The sequence below is a fragment of the Aotus nancymaae genome, unplaced genomic scaffold (genome assembly GCF_030222135.1).
Source record: "Aotus nancymaae isolate 86718 unplaced genomic scaffold, 86718_ANA_hifiasm-v0.15.2.pri h1tg000067l, whole genome shotgun sequence".
NCBI lineage: Eukaryota > Metazoa > Chordata > Mammalia > Primates > Aotidae > Aotus > Aotus nancymaae.
This window is the reverse complement of record NW_026988482.1, coordinates 15,649,452-15,670,080: the sequence shown is the minus strand read 5'-3', so window position 1 is coordinate 15,670,080 and position 20,629 is coordinate 15,649,452. Positions and strand designations below refer to the sequence as shown.

At 43.9% G+C, this 20,629-nt stretch overlaps 1 long non-coding RNA gene across 1 annotated transcript in view; it reads right to left on the bottom strand.

Annotated features, from left to right (window-relative positions):
* Window positions 1–20,629, bottom strand: part of LOC135270773 (uncharacterized) — a 68,882-nt gene that overhangs the window by 39,386 nt on the left and 8,867 nt on the right. The gene's annotated exons all lie outside the window — the stretch shown is intronic.

Genomic DNA, 20,629 nt, shown 5'->3' with positions numbered 1-20,629 from the left:
TGATGATGAGCTTTTTTTCATGTTTGTTGGCTGCATAAATGTCTTCCTTTGAAAAGTATCTGTTCATATCCTTTGCCCACTTTTTGATGGGGTTGTTTGGTTTTTTTGTTTTTTTGTAAATTTTTTTTTAAGTTCTTTGTAGATTCTTGATATTAGCCCTTTGTCAGATGGGTAGATGCAAAAATTTTTTCCCACTCTGTTGGTTGCTCGTTCACTCTAATGATGGTTTTTGTTTTTGGTTTTGGTTTTTTGTTTTTTTGTTTTTTTGTTTTGCTGTACAGAAGCTGTTTAGCTTAATCAGATCCCATTTGTCTATTTTGGTTTTTGTTGCTATTGCTTTTGGTGTTTTAGTCATGAAGTCCTTGCCCATGCCTATGCCCTGAATGGTATTGTGTAGGTTTTCTTCTAGGGTTTTTATGGTTTTAGGTCTTATGTTTCAATCTTTTTTAATCCATCTGGAGTTAATTTTTGTATACGGTGTAAGGAAGGAATCCAGTTTCAGCTTTCTGCATATGGCTAGCCAGTTTTCCCAACACCATTTATTAAACAGGGAATCCTTTCCCCATTGCTTGCTTTTGACATGTTTGTTAAAGATCAGATGGTTGTAGATGTGTGGCATTATTTCTGAGGCCTCTGTTCTGTTCCATTGGTCTATATCTCTGTTTTGGTACCAGTACCATGCTGTTTTGATTACTGTAGACTTGCAGTGCAGTCTGAAATCAGGTAGCATGAGTCCTTTGCAGGAACATGGATAAAGCTGGAAACCATCATTCTCGAGCAAACTGACACAAGAACAGAAAACCAAACACCACATGTTCTCACTCATAAGTGGGTGTCAAACAATGAGAACACATGGACACAGGAGGGAAATATCACACACTGGGGCCTGTCGGTGGGGAGGGGCTAGGGGAGGGATGGCAGGGGGTTGGGGGGATTGGGGAGGGATAGCATTAGGAGAAATACCTAATGTAGATGATGGGGTGATGGATGCAGCAAACCACCATGGCATGTGTATACCTATGTAACAAACCTTCATGTTCTGCACATGTACTCCAGAACTTAAAGTATAACTAACAAAATTTTTTTAAAACATTCATCTTCTTGTACATTTCTACCAGAGCTCCTGAGTGAGCAGATGTATTGTCAGTGATCAGTTATATTTTGAAAGGAATCTCTTTTTTTCTGAGCGGTGGGTCTCAACATTGGCTTAAAGTATTCAGTAAATCATGCTGTAAATAGATGTGCTGTCAACCATGCCTTGTCTCATTTCTAGAGCACAGACAGAGTAGATTTAGCATAATTGTTAAGGGTCCTAGTATTTTTCAAATGGTAAATGAGCACTGGCTTCAACTTAAAGTCACTAGCAGCATTAGCCCTTATCAAGAAAACCAGCCTGTTCTTGAAAACTTTGAAAGTAGGCATTGACTTCTCTCTAGCTATTGAAGGCTAGATGGCATCGTCTTCCAATGTAAGGCTGCTTCAGCTATACTGAAGATCTGTTGTTCAGTGTGGCCACCTTCATCAGTGATCTTAGCTGGATCCTCTGGATAACTCGTGGCAGCTTTCACATCAGCACTTGCTGCTTCACCGTGCACTTTTATGTTACGAAGATGTCGTCTTTCCTTAAACCTCATGAACCAACCTCTGGTAGCTTTCAACTTTTCTTCTGCAGCTTCCTCACCTCTCTCAGCCTTCATAAAATTGAAGAGATTAAGAGCCTTGCTCTGGATTAGGCTTTGGCTTAAAGGCTTGCCAATGCTATGGTTAATCTCCTAACCAGACCACTAAAACATTCTCCATATCAGCAATAAGGCTGTTCCACTTTTTAAAATGATTGTTCACTAAATTAGCACTTTTAATTTCCTTCAAGAACTTTTCCTTTGCATTCACAGCGTGGCTGTTTGGTGCAAGAGATCTAGCTTTTCACCTGTCTCTGCTTCCCATGTGCCTTCCCTCACTAAGCGTGATTATTTCTAGCTTTTGACTTAAATTGAGGGACGTGCAACTCTTCCATTAACTCGAACACTTAGAGGCCACTGTAAGGTTATTAACTGGCTTAATTTTAATATTATCATGTCTAGGAAAATAGGGAGGCCTGAGGACAGAGAGAAAGACAGGAATGGGCCAGTCAGCGGAGTAGTCAGAACACACATATTTATTAAGTGCACTGTCTTATATGGTTGCAGTTTGTGGTGCCCCAAAACAACTGCAAAGTAGCATCAAAGATACTTGAGTTCAGATCACCATAATAAATATAATAATTATGAAAATTTTTGAAATATTATAAGAATTATCAAAACGTGACACAGAGACATGAAGTGAGCATATACTGTCAGAAAAACGGCACCGAGAGAGTTATTCCAGTCAGGGTCGACACAGACTTTCAGTTTGTAGCAGATGCAATATCTGCAAAACACAATAAAGTGAAGCACAGTAGAATGAGGTATGCCGATATACAAAACCGTCTGTCCAGCAGCAATAAAATATGTACTTTTCTCAAGTACACAAAGAACATTCTCCACAACAGATCATACATTAGGTCACAGAACAACTCTTAACAAATTGAAGAAGACTGCAATCCTATCAATTATCTTTTCTATGAAAACAGAAGTTACTAACAGGAGGAAAACTGAAAAATTCACAAATATTAGAAATTAAACAGCATACTCCAGAACAACCAATGGATCAAAGAAGAAATCAAAAGGGAAATCTTAAAAATATAGAGACAAATTAAAACAGAAGCGTAACACATCAAAACTTACAAGATGCAAAAAAAAAAAAAAAAAGCAGTTTTTAGAGGGAAGTTTATAGCAATAAATGCCTACACCTACCTGGCCAGATATCCAATCCAACATTGTCTTCATATGTTGAAATACGAGCTAGTCACGATGGTTGGGGAAGAGGTTATCTTCTCTTCCGTTCTTCTTCACCTCCACCTCCTCCACTCTGGTCCAAGCTACTATGGTTGCTCTCCTAGAGTCCAAGAACCTTGAAAGTGCTCCAGAGCAGCCAGACAGATGTTTTTCAAATGCAAATCTAGTCGTGGCAGATCCCTGCCTAAGATTTCCATTGCCCTTAAGATAGAGTTGGGGGATTCCTCTCCAGCTTCCTCTTCTGACCAGCCCTTATAGTCCAGCCACACATGGCTTTCTTTTGGGTTTTTGTTTTGTTTTGTTTTGTTTTGTTTTGTTTTGTTTTGAGACGGAGTTTCGCTCTCGTTGCCCAGGCTGGAGTGCAATGGCATGATCTCGGTTCAATGCAAACTTTGCTTCCTGGGTTCAAGTGATTCTCCTGCCTCAGCCTCCTGAGTAGCTGGGATTACAGGCATGCACCACCATACCCAAATAATTTTGTATTTTTAGTAGAAATGGGGTTTCTCCATGTTGGTCAGGCTGGTCTCTAATTCCCAACCTCAGGTGATCCACCCGCCTCAGCCTCCCAAAGTGCTGAGATTAAAGGTATGAGCCACCACGTCTGTCCTTTTTTGGGTTCTTAAACATACCAAACTCCTACCAGCTTCAGAGACTTTGCACAAGTGTTCCCTCTGTCTGGAACATTCTCCCTGAGTCTTTCTCCATTCCCCATTCATATCAGTTCTACGACTTTAAGTATGTCCCTTTTCCTCTGGGGACTTGGAATCCTTAGCTAGACACAGAGGAGGCTGGGCTCTTTGGTCTCCCAGTCCCAACAGTCTATGGTTTTTCTGTTGTTGCGTATGTTCATTTCAGGCTCCTCCTCTCCCAGGCAGACATCAGAACTAGCAGCAAAACGGCAGAACTAGAGATGAGAATGAACAGGCCTGACGAAACGAATTCTCCTGCTCCCTTTGTTGTTGGAATATTTGTACTGGAAAGTGACTTTCAAAACTACAGGCCAAGGGAATACTTTGTCATCTACAATTTAATTCTTGGTTCTATTACTTAAACCAGTGACTGAAATTTTCCATTCCCTCTCGAAATCGCCAGAAAGTGGGCATAACCCACCTCAGGTGTTCCAAGGCATGATGTATAGTTTATAGGTTAGCAAGGTACTATCAGCAGTCTCCTAAAATAAATCATTTGCAATTGTCAATTGTGTTAAAGAATAAATGAGGACATCTTGGACACATTAACTTTGGGGATCTTTTTATCCTAGGATATATTCTTCCCCATTTAACTTTCACTCCTAATTTCCATACTTAGATCTCTAGAATTAAAGTGTCTAGCCTTCTTTTGCTCAGAATACAAAGTAATAATTATCCCACTTCGTTTCTACAGCAGCAGCCCATGTCTCATATTTGCATACTTTTATTTCTAAACACTTAAATGCAAAAGAGAGAAAATAGAGTAATGCAAGAGAATCAGATAGGAATGTGATTCCAGTCGCTCTCTGAACAAGACATTTTCTCTCAACAATTCAGAGGCTCTTGAAATCTGCACTTTCCCATACAGCATATTTTATATGCCAGAGGAACAGTCTCCTTATTGGGAATTGATTGTATGTATGTTCATTTTTGCAGAAATTAACCTCCAAGAAGCCTGGCAGACTGCCAGGGACCCCAGGCTCTGGGGATGAGAGTCAGGGTCATCCAAGAGCCTGAAATTCACAGCAGTTTTCCCGCTTGAAAGATCTCTCTGCTGTGAGCACTACATGAGAGGTCATGGGAGTGCAGAGCAAGGTGCAGAGACGACAAACTCTTCTAATTAAGTCACCCCACCAGCACTTCAAGGGCATCTTCCTTGTATTCATGCACATCAAATAAGCTTAAGAATATAAGCATAGCTCTCCTGGAGCTATACATTGGGAGTCCTTTGGGGGCAAAACATAAACCTAGCAACTGCCATGTAATAATCTGCGCTTCAGAGGATCAGCCCCCAAACTAGATGATCCTTAGGCATTTTAAGACAAGTTCCATCTAACTGAGCTCACAAAAACTCTTTCACCTTAATTAATTTGATCCAGGTAACGTGTACATAAAGCCTGAACACACACACAAACTTAAAATATACCTAAAGTGGTATTGTCTTTAATCTCTGTTGTGCAGGTTAAAGAAATCTGAACTTAGGGTCTTTTCCTCTCGGAAGTCCCCTCTCTCTCACTAGAAAAAGAGCTGTTTTCCTTTTCTCTTTATTTTTCTCTCTCTCTTTTTTTTTCGTATTAAACCTCTGCTCCTAAACTCATGTGTGTCTGTGGCCTAAGTCTTCCTGGCGCAAGACAATGAACCCCAGATGTTTACCCCAGACAACATACCTGCTTCATATTGGGGACATCGTCTGGCCAGAGTACAACATTCATCCAAAGGCAACATCTGGTGGAGGTAAACCAGTGTTGCAGCTCATCAGAATGGCCGACAGCAATCAAACTCCAAACGGTGCTGCAGACAGAACCACGCATGGACACGCCTTTCTTCCGAGGACCCTTAGATCCACCCCAGGAGGAGCCCTAACTGCTATTCCCCACACAATGCCCCTTTTCAGCAAGAAGTAGCCAGAAAGAGTTATCATCCAACACCCCCTAACGCAGTTAGGTTACCACTCCAGAGGGGGGATGATACAGGAGTTAAGAAGAAATTACTTAAGCAGATAGTGAGGGTATGGAAGTCTTCGTAAAATTTTTCCTTTTAATGAGAAGCTGCCTCAAATTATTTTTCCTTCTAACAAAGAGCAGCCTATAAAAAATCGAGCTGCAGTCACAGATGCTGGCAGTTATGCCAATCATGTTCAAGATGGCAGCTCCATCTTCCCTTCTCTACCAGCCACGTGCACAGTAAGGACCAAACAAGATGGCAACCATCAAGGGGAAAGTTCATTTGCCTAATGAGATTAGGGTGGGGCAGCCAGCTTTCCCCCAGCGCTATGTAAACATTACACCTGATTGAACCGATCTGTGGGCCCTGTGTAAATCCGACTCCACCTCCTCAAGCCAGACTATAAAGTCCAGCACATCTGCCCTAAGCCAGTCTTTCCTCTTGTAAGTCACCTCTCACTCACTAGAGAAAAAGCTGTTTTCCTTTCTCTTTTTTTTGTCCTTTTTTTTTTTTTTTTTTGAGATGGAGTTTCGCTCTGTCGCCCAGGCTAGAGTGCAATGGCACAATCTCGGCTCACTGCAACCTCTGCCTCCCGGGTTCAAGTGATTCTCCTGCCTCAGCCTCTCGAGTAGCTGGGATTACAGGCGCCCACCAATAGTGGGGTTTCTCCATGTTGGTCAAGCTGGTCTCGAGCTCCCAATCTCAGGTGATCCACTGGCTTCTGCCTCCCAAGTGCTGGAATTACAGGCAGGAACCACTGAGCCCCAGCCTCTTTTGCCTATTAAACCTCTACCAAAAAAAAAAAAGGACAGAAATTTAGACTTTATCATAAAAGTGGTAGCCATTTAGACTTTAATCAGAGGAGTGACTGAATTCCTACCACCCACTAGGGGAAACTGAAAATAGTTTCTCCTCCAAAAAGGTTGCAAATCTCTGTTGCAAAATTTCTATAGGTAGGGGCTGACAATAAATCTACAACATCGCAACAGCTTCGCCTACTCTCTACACACACCAAACACTCATCCGTCTTCATCCCTCAGGTCTGACGGTATCCAAATAGCTTTTACGTGGATGGGCACTAAGATGCAGATAAGTCACTACCCCAAGTCCTGTAGTTAATTACTGCGTAAGCCAGGACTGTCATTATGGTTGCGTTAGCAGGTGACTCTGTGGGCCTCTCTGTATCTGGGGTAACGTCATTACCAAGCTGATTGATATGTATGTCCCTTGTGATAAAGTGATATGTTCCAAGTGAAAAGAAGCACAAAACGATTTTAAAAAACAAAAACACCAAACCCTCAAGTGTTTGTTCCCAGGCTTATTCTCTTTAAACATGACTTTTGAAATTTTTTTAAAATTTACTTTCATACCTCTACCATTCCATTTCAGATGTTGGCAAGAATCAGAGGGCATTTTGAAAGCCAGGAAGTTCTTGGCTGTGCGTAATAACTACCTTGAAACAAAAAACCCCACTACAGTCTCAATCCTGTCCCTCTACTTCCCCCTACTCCCCTCCCCTCTTCCCTCACTCCAACCCCACCCCATACAGGAGACCGGAGACCATTCACATAGCTGAGGGAGTTTGGAAGGGAGAAGAGATAAGCCAGCTGACTCTTAGGTGCATTTCATATTTTCTTCTCAATCAATCTAAGTAAAACAGCTGTCCTTGTAGGCTCAGGGCTCACAGAGTCACCTGCTAATGTGCCAATCTCTCAGAGGCTCTTTAGTTAATGCAAAGTACAGAGGCTGGAATTAAAAGATACTTTGTATTTCCAAAGAGATGGATCACTTGGTGATACACTGACTTTCCTTCTATAAAGTAGAGGAGAACACCACCTAACACTTTAGTGAAAGAAAGATATCAATTAGTAAACAAGCATTTTTTGTGCATCTACCAAGAACTTCGCCCTGTGCATCAGGACAACCAATGAGAATAAAGAGAGCAGGGCTGCTGTACAGGCCGTTGGTCAAGCCACAGCCCATTCACTTACTGTGTACCCTTGTAGGTATTGTTTTCTCATCTGTAAAAGGAGGACAATAATATTACCTATCTTAAGCGCTGTCGGGGAAACCGACTGAGATCATTCATTTAAGAGTGATTTGGGGCCAGGTGTGGTTGTTCACATCTGTAATCCCAGCACTTAGGGAGGGTCAGGTGGGTGGATCACCTGAGTTCAGGACCAGCTCGGCAAACATGGCAAAGCCCTGTCTCTACTAAAAATACAAAAATTAGCTGGGCATGATGGCACACGCCTATAATCCCAGCTACTCGGCAGGCTGAGCAGGAAGAGCAGGAGAATCACTTGAACTCAGGAGGTGGAGGTTGCAGTGAGCTGGGATCACAGCCACTGTTGGGAAACCAAGGTAGGCAGATCGCTTGAGCCCAGGAGTTCAAGACCAGCCTGGGCAACATGGTGAAACCCCATCTCTGCGCGCGACACACACACACACACACACACTATTCAGGCATAGTAATACATGCCTGTAATCCCAATTACTTGGGAGGGTAAGGTGGGAGGATCACTTGAGCCTGGGAGGTTGAGCTTACAGTAAGCTGAGATTGCAAGGTCCTGCCACTGCACTTCAACTGGGTGACGGAGCAAGACCCTGTCTCACAAAAAGAAAAAAAAAAGAGTGATTCATCACTACATGACACAACGTAAGTATTATATAATTAAGGATATAATATATAATTAGGTATATATGGTCAGGAATTATAAGTAATACCTGACACATGTCAAGAGTTGTCATTAATCTTTTCCTCAGTTTTTTTTTAACTCTCATCAAGGATATGGGACAAGGACAGGGAGGTAAGGCAGCTATCTACAAAGATTCTCTGAATAATGAAGTTCATGTTGTAGCTCCTCAGATATGGGTGCAATTAGTTTCTGAGCATCAGCCTCGCTGTCCTCAAGGCTTCCGGGGAGAGTTTTTGAGGGTAAGTGTTCACAGTTTCTGTAACTAGAATAGAAATTGCTATCAGTGCAGAGGCTGTAAGCTGTCACTTTCTAAATCAGTCCCTACAGAGAAACCTGCAGGTATATTAAAAGCTTGCCATGTTGAATTACCTGTGTTTTCTCACATGGAAAGGTGGAGTCTCTATTCTTTGGAGGAATTCCAGGGCTTGAGGGGGAAAAAAAGCGTTCTCCTGGTGCTGAAGCTGCCAGGGTCTGATCAAAAGGAATTCACTCCTCCATCCCCCAAGTAGTCACAAGCAGAGTTCACATCCAGCTCTGCCACTTCCTATGGAAACTGGAAAATCTGCACAAGCTGATCATCCCCTCTGAGCTCATTTTCCCATCTTAAAAATGGGCTTGATATCACCTGTCTTGAAGGGTTGTTGTAAGAACCAGAGATCAATGTAAATATATGACACGTGTAAACATATGACACAATATGCCTGGCACACTGCACATACTTAATCAACAATGGCATTTAGTGTCTAGACTGGAATGACGTGTGATCATTCCTACAGCAGAAAGGAGAGATTCTTCATGTGAGTACTAGGAGCTGTTTGACCAATGTCAGTCTCGATCTATACCGGCCGGGAAATGGGGAAACCTGGAGGAAATCCCAGCTCAGCCTCTGACTTGGGTGACTTTTCCCAGGTCGCTTTTCCAGCCTGAGTCTCAGAATCTCATCTGCAAATGAAGTGGCTGGACAAATGGCCATAAAGCTCAGAGGCTGTCACATGTATGGTTCTAGGGCCTAGAATTATGTTCCTGGGCTTCTTGAGTCACAGTAACATGGTCAAAAATATGTATAGCACTTGAATAGATGACCCAGCAATTTCACACTCAGATCTATATCCAGCAGAACAGTGTACAGAGCTCAACAGCCTGTGCAGCTGCATTTATTGCAGTGCTATTTATAAAAAACGGAAACCAGAAACCACTGAAATGTGCAGCAACGGGAGAGTGCCTAGATTGTGCTGTATTTGCACAACAGAATACCACACAACCCATCCCTCTAGCCATGCTTCCCCTCTCTCCTACGTCAACTCTTTCTCTCTCCTGGACCTCTCCACTAGCATATAAACACATGCAATTATTTCTCCTGGCCCCCACTCCCTCCAAAAAAGCTTTCAACTTCATTTCCTCCTCAGCCACCACTTCACTTCTCTCTCTTTATGGCAAAACTCCTAGAAGCATTATGAATTGTTGTACCTTCCAAGAGAATGAACAAACGATGCTGTACACTACCAAGTGGATGAATCACAGAAACATGATTTTGAGTGAAAGAAGTTAGACCTAAAAGAGTACAGCCTGTTTGGTTCCATTTATGTAAAGCTCAAAATCAGACAAAACTGCTCCATGAGGTTAGAAGTCAAGACAGGAGTTATCGTCAGGGAAATTTCCGAAGGAGAGATGAGGGTGCTGGTAAGGTGCTGTTTATTGATGTGGGAATAGGACACACACTTGTTCTCTTTGAAAACACACAGAGTTATACACTTAACATTGTGTCTTTATACATACATACATATGTTAGAGTTTGACTAAGAAGTTTACATAAAAATTATACCTAGAACCACTTGTGGTTTCCCGGATACCCAATTTTTGTTTCTTTCTATGTGCCAGACGCTGTCCTGGGGGAGGGGCTGGCCGTGAACACAAGACAGGTAAGAAGGCAAAACATCTGCCCTCAAGGAGATCGCAGCCTGGAGGAAAGACTAATGAGTAAATAAAAATGACAAGTGGTAAAGTGCTATGATGCGGATCTGAGCAGATTATGGTGGGATCTCAGAGGAACAGAGGAGGCAACGTTAGGTCTTAAAGAATGGGCAGGATGAAGAAAGCAAGAGTGCTCCAGACAACCACGTGTGTAAATGCAGACTTGGGCGGGGCCAGAAGGGGTTAAGGAAGGGCAAGAGTTGAGGGCAGGGAGCTAGAACCTGGAGCTGAGGTCAGTAAACTCTGCAATGCAGGCCACCATGGGGAGCCGCTGAGGGGTCCTTAGGCAGCTGTGACCTTCCAAAAGAACCACCATCACATCAGCCTACTTACTTTTATCTCCCAGCTTTTCTTTGTTTTTTAAGATTTTTTTTGAGACAGAGTCTCACTCTGCTGTTCAGACTGGAGTGCAGTGGTGCTATCTTAGCTCACTGCAACCTCCTCATCCTGGATTCAAGTGATTCTCCTGCCTCAGCCTCCCAAGTAGTTGGGACTACAGGTGCATACCACCATGCCCGGCTAATTTTTTGTATTTTTAGTAGATAGGGGGTTTCACCGTGTTAGCCAGGATGATCTCGATCTCCTGACCTCATGATCTGCCCGCCTCAGCCTCCCAAAGTGCTGGGATTACAGGCATGAGCCACCGCGCCCGGCCTTATCTCCCAGTCTTATAGAGAATCTGCCCTCTCCCAGCAAAGGCCAGCTCTTCCACTCCTCTGCTAAATTCCATCCCTCTAGCCATGCTCTCCCTCTCTACTGCGTCAACTTTTTCTCTCTCTCCTGGACCTCTCCACTAGCATATAAACACACGCAATTATTTCTCCTGTCCCTTACTCCCCCCCAAAAAAAGCTTTCAACCTCATTTCCCCATCCAGCTACCATTTCACTTCTCTCTCTTTAGGGCAAAACTCCTAAAAACATTATAAGTTCTTGCACCTTCCAGTTTCCATTCTCCCATTCTCTTACACTCACTTCAACTGCGTTTTCACCCCTGGAACACCATCGAAACAATGACCTCTGCTTTGCGAAGGTCCTTCCTTGGAACCGGCTAACTGTGTTTGTCAATTCTCCATGTCCACCTTACTTGACCTATCAGGAGCACTTGACCTGGTTAATGACTTCTCTGCAAAGCACTTCTTTTTTGGCTTTAGGTTACCAGGGCTCACTGCTAGCCTTTCTCCCACCTTTCCGCCTGTTCTTTCCCAGTCTTTGCTGGTCCTTCCTCCTCTCTGGATTTCTTTATCTTGAAGTTACCCCAAAGTTCAGTCTTTGGACACCTTCTCTATCTACCCCTGTTATCTCAGAGATCTCATTCAGTTTCATGCTTTTAAATCCATCTATAAGCTGTTGACTCCCAAATGTAAATATCTGACACATATACCCCCCTGATTTTCAGATACATACATCCAACTGCTCACCTGACATTTCCACTTGGATCTCTAAAGACATCTCAGACTTCATGTGTTTAAAACTGAACTCATCGGCCGGGCGCAGTGGCTCACACCTGTAATCCCAGCACTTTGGTTGGCCCAGGTGGGTAGATTACCTGAGGTCAGGAGTTCAAGACCAGCCTGCCCAACGTGGTGAAAACCCATCTCTACTAAAAATACAAAAATCAACCAGGTGTGATGGCACATGCCTGTAATCTCAGCTACTTGGGAGGCTGAGGCAGAAGAAACCTTTGAACCTGGGAGGCAGAGGTCACAGTGAGCTGAGATCATGACACTGCACTCCAGCCTGGGTGACAGAGCAGCAAGACTCTATCTCAAAAAAAAAAAAAAAAACAGAACTCATGAGCTGTCCCTGAAGCTCACTCCTCCCAGTCTTTGTCATCTCAGGACTTGTAACTTCATCCTTCCCTCAGGACAAAGTGGTCACCCTTGACTCTCCTCTCATATATTTCATTCAATCCGTTAACAAATCCTATGAGCTTTACCTGCAAGTTATCAAGAATCTGACCCACATCTCCACCTCCAGGGCCACCACCTCATTCAAATCACTGTCACTTCTCACCTGGATTCCTACAGTAGCCCTTCCAGTGGTCTGTCTGCTTCTACCCTTGCCTGTACTCCCAACGCAGCAGCCAGAGTGACCCCGTTACCAGGTAAGCCAGATCAGGCTACTGCTCTCAAAACCTTCTGATCTATTTCCCATCTCACTCAGGTCTGGCACTGGCTTCCAAGGCCCTCTGTGACCTGGCTCTCATCGCCTCTCCCACCTCGGCTTCCCATCTCCCCTTCTGCAGACACACCAACCTCCTGGTTCATCCTTGTGTAGACTAGACATCCTCTGACCTCAGGGCCTTTGCACTTGTGGGAAATGCTCTTCCTCCTTAAATCAGCAAGGCTCACTCTCTTAACTCCTTAAAGACTTTAATCAAATGTCCCTTCTTGGCGAGGCTCTCCTTCCCCACCCTATGTAAAACCACAGCCACTCTCCCGACAGTACTCTCTAACCCTCTTCCTTGCTTGAGTTTTCCATAGCACTTCTCACCCTTCGGACATGCTTTATCTTTTACTGCCTTATCGTCTTCCCTCCATGTTCCACGTGGAGCAAGGTAAGTTCCATGTGGGCAGGAATCCTGACTGGCCCATTGCTGTACCCTCAGGATCTAGAATAGTGCCTGGTGCATACAAAGGAGTAGAGAGGTACAATCAAATCTGCCATTTGGAAAGATCGTCTTGTCAACTAAGGAGCAGATAAACTAATGTGGGAAAAATTGGTAGGAGCTAAAAGACAGTTTCAGTGGTATAAATGAGATCCAATGAGATTTGAACTAGAAAGTGGGATTGGGGATTAAGAGAAGAGAGTCAAGAAATATTCAGGAAGCAAATTTTTTTTTTTGAGACAGTCTTGCTCCATTGCCCAGGCTAGAGTACAGTGGTGCTATCTCAGCTCACTGCAACTTCCACCTCCCAGGTTCAAGTTATTCTCCTGCCTCAGCCTCCTGAGTAGCTGGGATTACAGGCACCCACCACCATGCCCAGCTAATTTTTGTATTTTTAGTAGAGATGGGGTTTCACCATGTTGGCCAGGCTATTCTTGAACTCCTGACCTCAGGAGATCTGCCCACCTCAGCCTCCCAAAGTGCTGGGATTACAGGCGTGAGCCATCACTCCGAGTCACAAATTTAAGTTAGGAGTAACAGATTAAAGTGAGGAAGAGGGAAGCATCTAGCATTACTTCTGAATCTCTGAGGGAATGATGGAACCACCATTAACTGGAATTAGGAAGAGAGAAAGGAAGAAGGATTAGCCCATAAGTGAGGATAAACATGGGCTAATTCTTTGCCTCCATCACCCAAATCACATGCACACATGCACACACATGCACACACACCCACATGCAAACGCGCACCCACACACATTCATATATTGCACACTAAAATAAATGACCAGTCCCAAAATCTGTGTCTCCCCAGCCTAAAGCTCCAAACCAGCAGAGCCATTCCACAGACATCTGAATCCAAAATTCCCTCATTCAATACTTGCCTGTGCAAATTAGAGCTTCATTTCAAAGTAACTGCCACACCCTCCAGATGGCCACATTCTCTATTACTTTTTCATTAAAGTAACAGCCTATTCAAACCTGGTTCATTCAGTGTCACTTTGCCAGACCTTTGCATTCTGCATGAACAAAGGTTTATGATATTTCCTTCCAACCCTCTTCGAATTACTCATTAGCCTGTTCAGCTTAGCAAACATTTGCTTCTGTTCCCATACGGACTTTGAGCCACTAGACCATACGTGATTAGGCTTTGTTCATGACATACAATGAAATTTTCAATCCCTCAGTCTCATGATGCCTTAGGACTCCTAAATATCTAAGTCAGGGATTTGTGACCTTTGGTACTTATGGTTTTTAATGGGATATGATAATGAATGTATATAATTGTGTTTATTCCTAGAGGCTTTTCACAAAGTTATTGCAATTTATTTTGGGCAATGGCTATTGGTCATGAATTAAATTAGATTTATTTGTTTATTTATTTATTTAGGGATGGAATTTTACTCTTGTTGCCCAGGCTGGAGTGCAATGGTGTGATCTCAGCTCACTGCAACCTCTGCCTCCTGGGTTCAAGAGATTCTCCTGCCTCAGCCTTCCAAGTAGCTGGGATTACTTGGGAGACTTTAATCAAATGTCCCTTCTTGGCACACGCCACCATGTCTGGCTTATTCCGTATTATTAGTAGAGACGGGATTTCTCCATGTTGGTCAGGCTGGTCTCGACCTCCTGACCTCAGGTAATCCACCCACCTTGGCCTCCCAAAGTGCTGGGGTTACAGGCATGAGCCACCACACCCAGCCTAAATTAGATTTCTTGGCATGACGGCAAGGTGGCCATATGCGGGCTTGATGGTGGTGGCATGCACAAGGGTCATGGGATGAGTGGGAAATGAAAACCCACCCAGGTCTGCTCGCCAAGCTGTGGTCCCATGGGGCTGTAACTTAGAGGAGGTCTGTTTTTCAAGTTCCCACAAAGGTGTGGTATGGGCTGCTGCTGACCTTGCATAATGCTGCTGAGTGGTGGGATATAAGAGGGGGTAGAACAGGAGTGTCATGTGCAGCTTTCTAAAGGACCGCTGAGCACAAGCCTGGACATGGATGAGGGACATTGACCATTATTCTTTGAAACAGCTTGGCTTCTTGTGCCATGTTCTTAAATAACCTCACAAACAGCAAATTTCTTCATGATGAATGAATAAAAATAGAATAAGTGGCCATAGAGAGTGATTGTACTAAATTCTTCACCTTCTTTGGGAAATTTTCAACTGGGGCTTTTAGCCAAGCGTCACCTGGCTTTGCACCACACACTGAATTTCCAACGTCGGTACATAGTTACTTAGAAAATAAGTGGCACCGTCTTTGACTAGAACAAAGCCAATTGGCCAACCAAGAGCGCTTGTCTTCCAAAAAAAGATGTAAGAATTTCATCATAACTGCTTAGCATTCTTGCTTCCATTCTCTCCGCCATGTGCTCTAAGACATGGCTGATCAATCTTAATACTCTGTCCCTCTAAACATGGATTTGGTCTCAAAAAAAAAAAGTTGGCAGCAAATAAATCACAAAGGTTATCAACAGTATGTCACACCAGCAAAGTTATCCACTGATAGCCCCCTAGGATTAATTAAAGTGTGAAACATTAAAGTCCCTCAACTGGCCTAATCCATATATAGAGTGGAGGCCTCTATAAATAAAGTTAGTGTTTCTACAGTGGTCACATGCCACATAAGAGTGCCCAACTCTTCTGAATCACCAGTTTAACCCATCTAAAATTAATCTAGGAACTTTGCCCATGAGGGAGGATAAATGTGGGCCAATTCTTTGCCTCTATCACCCAAATCACAAGCACACATGCACATACATGTGGGGCAATCTCAGCTCGCTGCAACTTCTACCTCCCGAATTCAAGCAATTCTCCTGCCTCAGTCTCCTGAGTAGCTAGGATTATAGGCACCCATCACCACGCCCAGCTAATTTTTGTATTTTTAGTAGAGACAGGGTTTCACCATGTTGGCCAGGTTGGTCTTGAACTTCTGACCGCAGGTGATCTGCTCACCTGTAATTAACTGCTTAACTTAAAAGAATTAGATTTGCCTTCTTAGGAATTACGAAAGCTTTGGGGGATAATTTAGATGATCCCGACTTCTTTGCAGAAGAAAAGAGGTTTCCAAGAAATATCTGAACTACGGCTTTCTCTTTTACTTAAACAGACAACATTGGCCAATGTTTCTTGAAGACTGCTTTGTGCAGACGTTGTGCCAAGGGCTGCAACAAACAAAGCCATCCAGACTCACTCCACAGACCTCAGAGCTGCCCTTGGTGGGACCATGCTTTCCAAAATAGCCACTGCATTGTTTAAATATTGGAGGGTCTTCCTACAGAGCTTAACTGCATCTTGAATGTCACCTTTTGTTTACATTTTTCTCTCTCTTTGCTGTATATTTTAATGTCTTCAGTAACTTTCCTTAATTTTCTTTAGTCATTTGAAATATTCCTCCCATTGGCCTGGAATCTAAAGGCCCTCTGTCAGTGCTTCTCAGCCCTGATCGTATCTTAGAATCACCTAGGGGTGTTTAATGCTCCTGATGCCAGGCAGCACTGCACCCTGATTAAATCGGTGCCTTAGGGGTGGGACCCAGACATCGGTAAGTTTTAAAGCTCCACAGATACTTCCAACGTGCCAGGTTGGACACCATTGCCAGACCCTCTTCCCTAAGTAGAGGCAGGCAGGCATCACTTCTAGCTGCTCCATCAATACTTGTCTGTGCCAGAAACAAACTTCTCAATGCTATTCTATTTAGTCAGCTCAGATCTCTAGGAAGAGCAACCATTTTTCCCAAATAAATGTGATTTCGTCCCCAGAGCAGCTAATACAGAAATCAGATAACAAAAGAAAAGCCTTTGTGGATGGTGCCTATTCTTGACTTCCATGAACTGCCACACTCCATTTGGGCTCCTTTTTCTTGGCCCTTGATGAAATGTAAGACTGTCTGGACAACAAGCACTTCACCCACATCAAGGTCTCACTCTCAAGGTCTCAGAAAGAAAGTTTAGAATGAGTGTTAGTCCAAATTCCATTCCAGATCCCTTTATGTGTTCATTTCTAGGGGTGCTGTAACAAAGTACCACAAACTTGGTGCCTTAAAACAACAGAAATCTGTTCTGTTCCAAAATCTATTCGGTTCTGGAGGCTGGAAGTCCAAAGCCAAGGTGTCGGCAGGACCATACCATCTCTGAAAGCCCTAGGGGAGAATCCTTCCCTGGCTCTTCCCAGTGTTTGGTGGTGGCCATGGATCCTCGTCTCTCCGGGACTTGTAGCTGCATCACTCCAATCTCTTCTTGTGGTGTCACATGGCCTTCATTCCTGTGCCTCTGTGTTTGTGTCTCTCCCTCCTTATAAGGACACCAAGCTTTGGACTTAGGGTCTACCCTAATCCTGTATTACCACATTTTAAGTCAATTGCATATGTAAAGGTCCTATTTCCAAGGAAGGTCACATTCACAGGTTCCAGGAGGATCTGTATTTTGGGGGGAACATATTCAACCCAGTACACCTCATAAACCACTTGCAAGTATTCTTGATCTCCATCCCTAGGAGGCAGACAATGGAGACATTTATACCAGTCTATCTGCAAATCTATTTAGATACTTAATCCTTCTCAAGAATACTAGAAAGAAAGCCACCTGCCCAGCATCAAAAGAAAATGATATGGCTAATTAGGTTGTCCTTTTTAATGTTTTTAAGACCAAGAGAGATGAAAAAGACACTATGCTCATATTTTTTTCAGATTTTATTCCACATTTTTAACATTAAGCTCATTTCATGCCTGTTTAGAAACAGCAAATGGTATTTAAAGTGTAATCAGCCAGGCAGGGGGCCGGTAATCCCAGCACTTTGAGAAGCTGAGGCAGGCAGATCCACTTGAGGTCAGGAGTTCAAGCCCAGCCTAGCCAACATGGTGAAACCCCGTCTCTACTAAAAATACAAAAATTAGCCGGGCATGGTAGTACACACCTGTGGTCCCAACTACTTGGGAGGCTAAGGCAGGGTAATTGCTTGAACCCAGGAGGCGGAGGTTGCAGTGAGCTGAGATCGCACCATTACACTCCAGCCTGGGAGACGGAGCAAGACTCCATCTCTAAATAAATAAATGTAACCAACAAATTTTTTTCTCCTAAAGAAGCTTGACAGATTCTCTCTCTCTCTCTCTCTCTCTCTCTCTCACACACACACACACATACATACATACACATATACACAGACACTCTGAACTGAAAACTTTTATTTTTCCAATTTAGTGCTATAACTTAACATTGTAACTATTAATTTAGATGGTCCCAGGAAGCACAAAAAGGAGCCCAGGCTGATGGTCAAATTATGTAGGAATTTCCATGAGATCATTTAACTCCAGTCACTTCTACTTCTTCACAACTTCCTTGTACAAAATCCCAGGCAGGTTTTAGCCAGATTTATTGCTTGTGCTACTCTTCAGACTCAGGTCTCAGGTGTATTTGCAAAACTAAACCATGTTAGGCTTTGCGAAATAAGAAGAGGCATTTTTAAAAACTCTCCCAGTCCCTGGGGTCCCTGGGCTGACCTAGAGGTGTGGGTTGGGAAATTCACTATTCCCACTTCTATTTCTTCCTATCATTTGAGCTGTTTCCTTGGAGATGTCACAGGCTGTCAGTGCTTCCTTCTGTGAAATGAGGCCTGTGACCATTGGCTGTGTACCATTAGGGGAGCTAGAGGAGCAGCCAGGAGATATGAACTCATTCTCACCCTCAAGTCACACTGACTCCACGCTTAGAAAGGCAGCAGGATAGTAGCAGATTGGGGTAGAAAGCAACAAAGAGCTGAAAACAAAGATGTCCCTCTGGAGTTGGACTGCCTAGCTTCAAATCTCAGGTTCATTCCAGAGGGACAAGATACTCGCCTTCTCTAAGCCTATTTGCTCATCTGTAAAATGAGGGTAACAGAGCCTGCTGCTTGGAATCATGCAGAAGTCACGCGATAGGGAAGGTAGCAAGTGTCTGGCACGTAGCGAGCATCAAGTAAGGCTAGCCCTCTTTAACTGGAATTCCGATTCTGCTGAATGTTCGTGGTGGCCTTAGAGTCTTAAGAAGTCATGTTCAGGCTTCATGGGAAGGAATGGCCTGATAGATTATTGATGTCTGCCCTGAGTTGAAAAGAAGAGGGGTTTTACCGGAGCCGCATATTTGCCATTTCTACAGGCACCATATTGAACTCATATTTTTCTTTCCAAGACCCATTTCCAAGCCCCTTCTATGGTAGACACACCTTTGAATGGTAGACGTGCCTGACAGCAATAAGTTCTTCAGCATATACAGAGAATGGCTCTTTCCCAGGCAACCTGGGAAAGAAGGGCTGGGAGAAGAGAGGCGTGAAGAGAGGAGGAGGGAAAGTAGCTCGGTGAGAAGAAAGAAACAATGAGCATCTGAATGGCCTGCAACACTGATTGCCAAATTTAACCCTAGGAAAAAGGTAAAAATCAATGGTTTGTGTCTGTGCTAGGCAAACTCAGTCTGCCGGTTCTCAGGCAGACACTGCGCCTGAATATGTGTTCATTGCAGATGCACTTCGTTATGTATTCAGGGTTCTGAGTGTGGCCAACCAGAGAGTCATTCCTTATCTATGAGGAACATCTGACCCCCCGGCCATACAGGGGAAGGTGAACCATACAGGGGACTGAGGCTTTTGTTTTGTGTTAAATGGAGGGTGCCAGGCAGAGGTCATTAGGGGGAGCATATGAAGTGAAAATGTTGTGTAAACTGCATGCTTTCTGTAGGCAGCAGCAGTTCTGTTCAGCCTGCCACCACCGCACCATCCCTGTATGTAATTCCCCCTAATAAAACCATGCGTCTCATTCACTGGCTCTGGGTCTCTTATTTGGCTTGTCAAGCCTGGTGCTGTCCCTATTGACGTTAACAGAGGTCCAGTGTCACAGTATCCCCTTTTGTAAATCCTTGCTCTGAAACTCACCACACCGATGTGCCACTGTGAAGCAGAAACCTGGACGGTCCAATGTTGAACAACTAGAGGCAGAATGCTAGAGAGGAGAGAGCCACAGCCAGTCCCAGCTTCTCCGACAGCTCAGCCATGACCCTGAGAACAAGCCAGCCCCTATCCGACCCTCAGGTCCCTTATCCATTAAACAGCAATGTTCATCTCAGCTATGGGTGTTGTGAAGCTCAAATGGTGTAAGACATCAGAACATGCAGTACAGAGAGTTGTTTTGCAGGAATAGGGAAGCAAAGAATGAAATTGTACCAACCCATCAAAAGTTTAACCAAATATCAAAATATATATAGTCAGTAATATTCAATTTGTCAGTATCTTCTCCAAATTTCAGCCAAACTTCCTTGGTACTTCTGTTTCCCCTCTCTGCCTAAAACACCTCTATTCCCATCCTGGGATGAGTATTCAACTAGAAATGAGCCTCTGCCTTCCTTACCTTTTTTTTTTTTGAGACAGAGTTTTGCTCTTGTTGCCCAGGCTGGAGTGCAGTGGTGCAGTCTTGGCTCACTCCAACCTCCCCGTCCCAGGTTCAAGTGATTCTCCTGCCTCAACCTCTGGAGTAGCTGGGGTTACAGGCGCCTGCTACCATGCCCAGCTAATTCTGTATTTTTAGTAGAGACAGGGTTTCTCCATGTTGGTCAGGCTGGTCTTGAACTCTTGACCTCAGGTGATTCGCCCACCTCAGCCTTCCAAAGTGCTGGGATTGCAGGTGTGAGCCACCGTGCCCGACCTGCCTTACCTTTTACAACCAGTTCTTAGCCAGAGGCTTGTGGAAACTTCCAGGGTGTCACCACCTTATTTAACTAGAAGTAAGTCTTTAGCCATGCTGCTCATTGAAAGCTGAATGCTGTTGAGATAAGCGTGTGTGGCTCCAGACCCAACCTCCTAACTAAGCCTCTAGACAAGTGTGAA